The sequence below is a fragment of the Polistes fuscatus genome, unplaced genomic scaffold (genome assembly GCF_010416935.1).
Source record: "Polistes fuscatus isolate 324 unplaced genomic scaffold, CU_Pfus_HIC Scaffold19, whole genome shotgun sequence".
In the NCBI taxonomy this organism is placed as follows: domain Eukaryota; kingdom Metazoa; phylum Arthropoda; class Insecta; order Hymenoptera; family Vespidae; genus Polistes; species Polistes fuscatus.
The window spans coordinates 226,486-233,707 of record NW_025113095.1 but is presented as its reverse complement, the minus strand read 5'-3'; the positions used below and the strand labels follow the sequence as shown (position 1 = coordinate 233,707).

General features: G+C 39.3%; 2 non-coding genes across 2 annotated transcripts; both read right to left on the bottom strand.

The window, feature by feature from the left end:
* Positions 1–444: 444 nt before the first annotated feature.
* Positions 445–599, bottom strand: LOC122515958. The gene has a single exon (XR_006303444.1). It is a non-coding gene; the product is annotated as a 5.8S ribosomal RNA (ribosomal RNA).
* A 636-nt stretch (positions 600–1,235) lies between these two features.
* Positions 1,236–3,145, bottom strand: LOC122515980. Its single transcript, XR_006303463.1, has one exon. It is a non-coding gene; the product is annotated as a small subunit ribosomal RNA (ribosomal RNA).
* Positions 3,146–7,222: the final 4,077 nt, after the last annotated feature.

Genomic DNA, 7,222 nt, shown 5'->3' with positions numbered 1-7,222 from the left:
ATATATCATCCTCTCTCCCTTCTCGTTCGTCGTCGTAACGTCGATCCATATATTATTCAGCGCCTTTTTACGATTTTCGTTCAATCGCCCCCAATCTCCAACTCGCTATTTTATCGTTCGAGAATCATCTCTCTATCGGGAGAAAAGAGCTTAGGGTGTTATTACGTGTAAACGTAAATTATAAGTTCAAATTCCACCCGTTAACTCTTTTCTTTACGTTTTGCTCGTACAGTTCGAATTTTCTTCCATTTATTTCCTCTCCTTCTCTCAATTATTTATTTCTGTACTTAATACTCATAATTTATTTAAGGCGACGTCGGCGCGAGAACGTCAAATCTCTCTTATCAAGAGACTCTGTTTTCTCTTGCCAACGAACAACCCAATAAACGCTCTACGACAAGGACGAAAGTCGTCCCCTTGCGCAAGCAGTATCGTTTAGTTAAACGACCCTCAGCCAGGCGTGGTCCGGGAATTGTATCCGTGGACCGCAATGTGCGTTCGAAATGTCGATGTTCATGTGTCCTGCAGTTCACAAGTTGACGCGCAATTAGCTGCGTTCTTCATCGACCCACGAGCCAAGTGATCCACCGTTCAGGGTAATCGTATATAATCTGTACGTTTTTCAGGCGTACGTTATATTACCGTATCTCATAATACTCGGCGTTAACCAAGCATGGGTATCGTCCCTTAACTGAAAAAGCATGTTTACAGGCGTCAAACGCATATAATAATGTCTATGACAGTTAAGGCGACGAGGTGGAGTCTTCTCGTCAACTCTTCTCGGTCGTTCGAAAAAATGAGAAAAGAGGATTGAGATTTGCTACGAATCCGGGCGAATGAATCTTTAAAAATATATAATAAACCATCGACGTGGCGGCGTCCTCGGGCACGCTACACAAATATCCACGTCTCTCGCCGGGTCGATTAACGATTCTGACGTTAACGCGTATTTCAAAGACGCGCTAAAGCATCGTCGTATAAGTTCGATTCGACCGCGGCACAGGTTGCACCGGTTCATCAGCTAGACTCCGAAGCTAATAGAATTCACGAGTGCTATCTCATGCCTTCCAAAGCTTTCGTTCAAATTCCAACGGATGCCTCGATAAGCTTTTAACGACTTATGAAGCATCGCGTCTATTCTTACTGCGTAACTTATAAAGTCACGTTTATTCGTTCGATTGTTTGTTTGTTCGTTCTTTCATTCTCGTTGCTCGTTCGAGCAACTTTTGTTACGTTAATGATCCTTCCGCAGGTTCACCTACGGAAACCTTGTTACGACTTTTACTTCCTCTAAATGATCAAGTTTGGTCATCTTCCCGGCAACATCGGCAGTGCCGAGGCACTGCCGCGCACCAGTCCGAAGACCTCACTAAATCATTCAATCGGTAGTAGCGACGGGCGGTGTGTACAAAGGGCAGGGACGTAATCAACGCGAGCTTATGACTCGCGCTTACTGGGAATTCCTCGTTCATGGGGAATAATTGCAAGCCCCAATCCCTAGCACGAAGGAGGTTCAGCGGGTTACCCGGGCCTTTCGGCCAGGGAAAACACGTTGATTCCTTCAGTGTAGCGCGCTGTGCGGCCCAGAACATCTAAGGGCATCACAGACCTGTTATTGCTCAATCTCGTGCGGCTAAAAGCCGCCTGTCCCTCTAAGAAGATTGTTGGTACGTTGGTAGTAAAACCACTCGACCGAAGCCGAGGGCCTTCGTGATACCAGAATGTACGCCTATTTAGCAGGCTAGAGTCTCGTTCGTTATCGGAATTAACCAGACAAATCGCTCCACCAACTAAGAACGGCCATGCACCACCACCCACCGAATCAAGAAAGAGCTATCAATCTGTCAATCCTTCCGGTGTCCGGGCCTGGTGAGTTTCCCGTGTTGAGTCAAATTAAGCCGCAGGCTCCACTCCTGGTGGTGCCCTTCCGTCAATTCCTTTAAGTTTCAGCTTTGCAACCATACTTCCCCCGGACCCAAAAGCTTTGGTTTCCCGGAAGCTGCCCGTCGAGTCATCGGAGGAACTTCGGCGGATCGCTAGCTGGCATCGTTTATGGTTAGAACTAGGGCGGTATCTGATCGCCTTCGAACCTCTAACTTTCGTTTGATTAATGAAAACATTTTTGGCAAATGCTTTCGCTTCTGTCCGTCTTGCGACGATCCAAGAATTTCACCTCTAACGTCGCAATACGAATGCCCCCATCTGTCCCTATTAATCATTACCTCGGAGTTCCGAAAACCAACAAAAACCGAAGCGGTCCTATTCCATTATTCCATGCACACAGTATTCAGGCGAGGCTAGCCTGCTTTAAGCACTCTAATTTGTTCAAAGTAAACGTACCGGCCCATCTCGACACTCAATGAAGAGCACCGCGATGGGATATTAGTGGACCGCCCCGAAGGGCTAAGCCCACCGGTAGGACGTCCCACATCATGCCAGTAAACACCGCGAGCGGTGAACCGACAGTGTGAAACACAGATTCAACTACGAGCTTTTTAACCGCAACAACTTTAATATACGCTATTGGAGCTGGAATTACCGCGGCTGCTGGCACCAGACTTGCCCTCCAATGGATCCTTGTTAAAGGATTTAAAGTGTACTCATTCCGATTACGGGGCCTCGGATGAGTCCCGTATCGTTATTTTTCGTCACTACCTCCCCGTGCCGGGAGTGGGTAATTTGCGCGCCTGCTGCCTTCCTTGGATGTGGTAGCCGTTTCTCAGGCTCCCTCTCCGGAATCGAACCCTGATTCCCCGTTACCCGTTACAACCATGGTAGGCGCAGAACCTACCATCGACAGTTGATAAGGCAGACATTTGAAAGACTTGTCGCCGGTGCTAGGACCGTGCGATCAGCTCAAAGTTATTCAGAGTCATCAAAGTAAACGGTGGACGAATGTATTAACAAACGCCACCGATTGGTTTTGATCTAATAAAAGCGTTCCTCCCATCTCTGGTTGGAACTCTGGTTTGCATGTATTAGCTCTAGAATTACCACAGTTATCCAAGTAAATGTGGGTACGATCTAAGAAACCATAACTGATTTAATGAGCCATTCGCGGTTTCACCTTAGCTCGGCATGCACTGAGACATGCATGGCTTAATCTTGAGACAAGCATATGACTACTGGCAGGATCAACCAGGGAGCTGAATTTGCTCTTTTACGAAAGAATATTATTTTCTTTCTTTGCAACTCTTGTCGCCGACACGTATGCCGACGACTGCTTATTTAATTTTATTTCAACCGTGGAACGTCCCTCTGGTCTCTCTCACTTTTTCCTCCTCCAATCACCACACCATTTTAAACCACTTTGAATCCAATTTTATATGGATTTTTATAGTCGTCATTTAGTATTAAGGGATTTTTAGAATTTACCCAATATATTATACCAAGTGGTTTTGGGTATTTTCTTTTTAATCTATTTATATAGATTTTAGCAACGAACTTTTAATATACCCATTTATATATTTATTATTTGTGGAGAGCAGCAGGTATTTCCCAACGGTATGAAATTATTTCAGTGCCAGAAGACGTACCATGATCATCGACGCGGACAACGAGTTGAACCCGTCTCTACCCGAAAAACCCTTGTCTTCGGCATTCAAGGGAGTTTCGGTATAAGCGTCAAAACTGCTTTTGACATTATCGAGCGTACGAGAGTTACAGAAATAAATTTCTCTCACTTCGGTTGCTTCGATATATGCCTTTTGTATCGTATTTAATATATTTTCTTAGCTCTGCTCGGATTCGAGAGAGACGCTGCTCAGTAAGTATCACGTGATTTTCCGCGTTATTTCGAAAGGAACGACGGACAAACCAACGATGATAACCACCTTTTTTTAATAGGATACCACGTATGGGCCATTCGGTCAGAGACACCGACCCGTGGTAATGATGTGTCAATATTAATATTTACATATTATATGTATATACACTACATATCGTGTATTTCTTCAAGGGGCATTTTGGAACACCCAAAACATGCATCCTCTTATATATACCGAATACGCCGCCGAGCGTCCGGCGATGCCTGGTTAAATGCACGGTCTCTTATGGGAGAAAACCTCCAAAGCTCGTCCGAAATCACCTCTCCTCGAAAAACTTAGTTTTTGGACGGATTGGTAGATTCGAACGTTAATATTGGTTTCGAGAAACCATTTCGTATCATCCTTCGGCATTGCCGAGATGAACCCAACGGTAAAAAATTTCTTTTTAACAAAATTTGTGTTTGTTGTATCTTTTATATCGAATATTCGGCCGATTGTCTGGCGACAACCAACTAAAAGTACGATATAGTTACAAGAAATACGATAAGACTCGATTCAGCCGATCGTTCTATCGACCGAAAAAGAAATAATTTCGTATGAGAAAACTTTTCTCATTCCATTTCTCACGAATGGATAAATTTCTTCAAGCAATTATATTTATCCCACTCGACTCTCGAGTCGAACTTTGAAGATACTCTCTCTCTCTACGTATAATACGCACGAGAGCATGCACCAACTTCCAACGTTCGTTCAAGTTTTTACGAGCATAATGTGTTTCGCTGGCTCTTTCGGTCTTATAAATATCTTCCCATTCATACATGCTCGTTTCAAGTCATGCGACTATGGTAAAGTCATGCGACTATGGGACTTAGAAAAATTTCGAGCCGTACGACTTGTAAAGTCATGCGACTATGGGACTTAGAAAAATTTCGAGCCGTACGACTTGTAAAGTCATGCGACTATGGTAAAGTCATGCGACTATGGGACTTAGAAAATTTTCGAGCCGTACGACTTGTAAAGTCATGCGACTATGGTAAAGTCATGCGACTATGGGACTTAGAAAATTTTCGAGCCGTACGACTTGTAAAGTCATGCGACTATGGTAAAGTCATGCGACTATGGGACTTAGAAAATTTCGAGCCGTACGACTTGTAAAGTCATGCGACTATGGTAAAGTCATGCGACTATGGTAAAGTCATGCGACTATGGACTTAGAAAAATTTATAAGTATCGAATAACGATAATTTTTCAAAGTTCATATTGAAAAATGAATACTTTGAAAATATTTCTTAAGACGGTTCATCCAACAGCACCGTCCGTACGTTCTATCAAACGTTACTTAGAGTCGATTTAGACTCTTGCGCCAAAAGGCCTTTTGGAACCCAAAAGCATGTGTCCCCTTATATATACCGAATATGCCGCCGAGCGTCCGGCGATGCCTGGCTAAATGCACGGTCTCTTATGGGAGAAAACCTCCAAAGCAGCTCCAAATCACCTCTCCTCGAAAAACTTAGTTTTTTCAACTAAGATGGACAATTCCATATCATCATGTTAAAAATGATATCTTAACCAAAATTTAACAAAGTTTAGTTTAACGATGAATAATAATAAACAATTGTCAAAAAATTAAAATATTATTTTTGCAATAAAAATTGTTAATAACAATTTTTAACGTAAAAGAATTTTTTCATCAAATAATCCTTTACGAATATATAGTAAACGACGTTATTAATTTTTTATTAACATTCAATAAATTCCTAATTAACAAATGGATAAATTCCTAACCGTTAGAGATATCTTAACGAAAATTTATATACAGCTTAGTTTATTGCTAAATTTTAATAAACAATTGTTAAAAAATAAATAAATTTATTATTTTGCAAAAAAAAATTGTTATAAACAAATTTTAATTAAAAAGCAGTTTTTCTATAATTGAACAAAAGAAATATAAAATAAACGCCATAGGTAATTTTTTAAATGTTATCAATAAATTCCTTAATTAACAAATGGATAAAATCCAAACCGTTTGAGATATCTTAACGAAAATTTATATACAGCTCAGTTTAATGTTAAATTTTAAAAACAATTAAAAAAAATAAATAAATTTATTATTTTGCAAAATAAATTGTTATAAACAAATTCCATTAAAAAGCAGTTTTTCTATAATTAAACAAAAAGTAATATGAAATAAACGCCGTACATAATTTTTTAAAAGTTATCAATAAATTCCTTAATTAACAAATGGATAAAATCCAAACCGTTTGAGATATCTTAACAAAAATTTATATACAGCTTAGTTTAATGTTAAATTTTAATAAACAATTAAAAAAAATCAAAAAGTTTAATATTTAAAAAAATCAAATTTTAACAACAAAAGTATCATAGTCGCATGACTTTTCCATAGTCGCATGACTTTACAAGTCGTAGGGCTCGAAATTTTCTAAGTCCCATAGTCGCATGACTTTACCATAGTCGCATTACTTTTCCATAGTCGCATGACTTTACAAGTCGTAGGGCTCGAAATTTTTCTAAGTCCCATAGTCGCATGACTTTTCCATAGTCGCATGACTTTTCTGAAAATCCTACCGTTTAAGATATCTTTACGAAAATTATATACAGCTTAGTTTATTGTTAAATTTTAATAAACAATTGTTAAAAAATAAAAATATTTATTATTTTGCAAAAAAAATTGTTATTAACAAATTTCAATTAAGAAAGTAGTTTTTTACAACAAAACCAAAAGAATATAAATAAACGCCGCAAGTAATTTTTTAAATGTTATCAATAAATTCCTTATAAACAAATGGATAAAATCCAAACCGTTAAAATATCTTAACGAAAATTTATATACAGCTTAGTTTAATGTTAAATTTTAATAAACAATTAAAAAAAAATCAAAAAGTTTATTATTTAAAAAAATCAAGTTTTAACAATAGAAAGTATCATAGTCGCATGACTTTTCCATAGTCGCATGACTTTACAAGACGTAGGGCTCGAATTTTTTCTAAGTCCCATAGTCGCATGACTTTACCATAGTCGCATTACTTTTCCATAGTCGCATGACTTTACAAGTCGTACGGCTCGAAATTTTTCTAAGTCCCATAGTCGCATGACTTTACCATAGTCGCATGACTTTACAAGTCGTAGGGCTCGAAATTTTTCTAAGTCCCATAGTCGCATGACTTTACCATAGTCGCATGACTTTACAAGTCGTACAGCTCGAAATTTTTCTAAGTCCCATAGTCGCATGACTTTACCAGTCGCATTACTTTTCCATAGTCGCATGACTTTACAAGTCGTACAGCTCGAAATTTTTCTAAGTCCCATAGTCGCATGACTTTACCATAGTCGCATTACTTACCATAGTCGCATGACTTTTCCATAGTCGCATGACTTTACATGTCGTAGGGCTCGAAATTTTTCTAAGTCCCATAGTCGCATGATTTTTCCATAGT